The sequence below is a fragment of the Drosophila mojavensis genome, unplaced genomic scaffold, assembly GCF_018153725.1.
Source record: "Drosophila mojavensis isolate 15081-1352.22 unplaced genomic scaffold, ASM1815372v1 contig_36, whole genome shotgun sequence".
NCBI classification, from domain to species: Eukaryota; Metazoa; Arthropoda; class Insecta; order Diptera; family Drosophilidae; genus Drosophila; species Drosophila mojavensis.
Window position 1 is genome coordinate 16,070,001 of NW_025318858.1, and position 3,152 is coordinate 16,073,152.

Sequence of the window (3,152 nt, forward strand, 5' to 3'; positions counted from 1 at the left end):
TTAAGGCAAAACGCTTCCAGCTTTGGTTAAGCCTCGCTTTAGATCCGACCTCCACTCCGATGGTCATTTGTATTGTGCTTGAAGTGGATTTTCCGGTCAATTATATGCTGGAAGTTGATTTTTTTTTCTCTTTTTTTGCTAGAGGCCCGCATAAATGAACTGCTAAAATGCTAACAAAAACACAAACAAAATGTTTTGCCCACTTCCGAAACCCCTTTTTTGTCTTTTGGGACTTGCTGGCAAAAAGGACAACGTGTGTGTGTGTGTGTTTGGGTGGGTGTGAATGTCAGAGTGTGTGTGTGTGTGTGTGTTTGTGTAGCCGCAAATTCAGTTAGCCACTTAATTTTGTGGTTAACACACACAGAGACGCATATGTGAGTATCTGTGTGTGTGTGTGTGTGGCACTTAATTGAAATCTCAATTGTTTGCTTTGTTGTGCGGGAGCTAAACACAATTTAATGTAAGCCATTAAAGCAATACATAAACAATCAATTAGCCAACAAAATTTAAACAATTTATAAAACAAACAGAAATTTTATATCAATTTATATTATTTTTGCTTGAAAATAAAACAAAATTTTATATGAGTATGAAAAAAAAATGTATATTAATTTCTATTTAAATATGCTTGTACTGTATTGCATAAAAAATATAAGTTTTTTAAATACTTATATTAAATATATTCATTTCATTTGTTAAGTATGCTTCAAATAAGTCCAAAAACAGAAATTGCATTTAAATTTATTGAATATATATTTAAATATGCTTGAAAATCGTTTCGAATATGTAAATTATTTAACGCTGATTCGATACTTTTGAAAGGCAAATCTTGACGGCTTTTAGAGCGCGCAGGCATTGTCTTTCGCGTTTATTACCTTTGATTTTGGAAAGGTAGGTGTTCGATTTATGGCACGGCCATTTGCATTTGTATGAGCGCTTAATTTTGCCGCTTGATTATGTTGCCATGAATTAAAACATCAGAAATGTAATAAAAATCAAAGTTGATTTGTTCATATGGCAAGCGGTAGGACATTTTATGCGTGTTCTGGCACATCAAACTCTTTAAATATGCAAATAGATAATTTACTGTTCATTGGAGTTGGTTTTACATTTATTTGAGATGTACAATAATATTTTGTTTTGATGTTTTTATTCCTTGCCAAAATCTAGTTTATTTTCCAGTGCTTCGCATCAACTGAACTGGATTGGCTGCAATTCGTTGCGGTACTTTGCCCATTCCAGTGCATCAGAAAGCATTTGCCAGCAGCTGTTTTCTGTTTACAGCTCGTTCACAAAACTCTTTCTCTCTCTCTCTCCCTCTATCATCTACAGCCTTAAATCAACTCTAACGAGGCTCTCTCAGCTTACGAGGCTGCTCTCTCGCAGGTGCTCTCTCGCTCTCTTGTTGGCACCTCATGTATTATCTGACCACATAACTCTAGCACATATTATTTCCTCCGCCCACCTGCTCACCGCAACTTGTAAACAATTATGGCCGACGCCGCTGTGCTCAATATTACCCAACACAACCGCAACCACAACAACAACAACAACAACATCGGCAACAAGAGCGAGAAAAAAATCCCAAAATGGCTACACAGAAGCGACGATCGTCCAATGAGCGGCGGTTTTCCAAAAACCTGACGTGTGTATGTGTGCGTGTGTGTATGTGTATGTGTGAAGATTTGCTTTTGCAAAGAAATAAATAAACATTTTTATTGAGAAGTTTCGAGAATTCATTGAAGCAAATATTATGCTTCAGAAAAATGTACATTTCAGTTCCTCAACATTAACATAAATTGAATAGTTTTGAGCACTCTGTAAATGTGGCGTGTGAAACAACTTAACGCTGCGATGTTTATGACAGCGGCAGGCACGAATGGTACGAATGTGTCTACTACTAAATGAAATTTAGTACTTTTTTGTAATGCTGCCTCAGCAGAAAGCATGCGCGCTCAGCAAAGAGAGTCGGAGCCGTAAAGCTTGCGCTTGTGCTCTCACTCTCTCACTCTTACGCTCTGCCTCTCAGCTGCGCATGACATTTATTATGTTGTCGCTCCGAGCACAACAACAAAAACACACTTGTTGAAAATGAAAACGACCACAACAAAGAGAACACAAGCGCACATGCACACACACATACACACAAACAGAAGCAAACACAAACGCACTCACGGGCGCATTGAGTGTGTGAAACTGAACTGGTTTCGGAACAAGTTGTGCCATGCCCGAGCGTTCCGCATGCTTTGCACTCTCGCAACTCTCAACCGAACGACTACAGACGCAAGAGCGGAGCGAAAAAATGAATGAGTATGAATGTTGTTTATAGATTTTTAGTCGAATTCTGTTATTTCACGTTAAAGTACGTACGTGCAAAGCGAACGGATTGCGAACGGAGTGGAATTTGTTTAACGTGTGCCGCGTGTCAAATAAATACGTAACATATTGCATCCACACACATACACACACACACTTGCTCTAGTGCAAGCAAGGCAAAGAAAATTTAACAAAATCAAGTTGCAACAAATAAAATATTTAAAATATTTTTTAATAAATTTCAAGTGATGTTTTTTCAAAAAGGTGCTTTACTCCTAGACTGAACCACATTTAGTCTTAAAAAATAAAAAATAAAAATAATTAAAAAAATTAAAAAAAAAAACCCAAGTTTTTGAAACAAATCAAAGAGAACTTTCGATTTACGTTTATAGATTATATAGAGGTCAAGCCCCGCCCCCTAAGCCCCCCCTTTAGCAACACCAAGCCTCACGTACGTGCCTCGTCATAAAACACGCCCTAAACGAAGGCATTCAGCCATAGCCAAAACCAAAGAAAATCTGAAAAATCAGAGGAAAGTAATTCAATATCTGGAAATTAATGCACTTTTCACGCAACTTTTGGCGCGTAACGCAAAAAGGAAAAACAACAGCAAAACAAACGAAAATAAAAAAAAATTAACTCAAATAAAATATGTATTAAGCAGCTGCAATTATACGACTTAATGAATTTATTACACAATTAAGCAGCAGCAAATAAATTAAATATGCCGCACAGCTCGGAATAACTGAATAGCAACAGCAACAACTGAAATCCCCTTCTGAATTATTAATATTATAAATAACAAGCCAAAACAACAACAGCAACAGCAACAACTG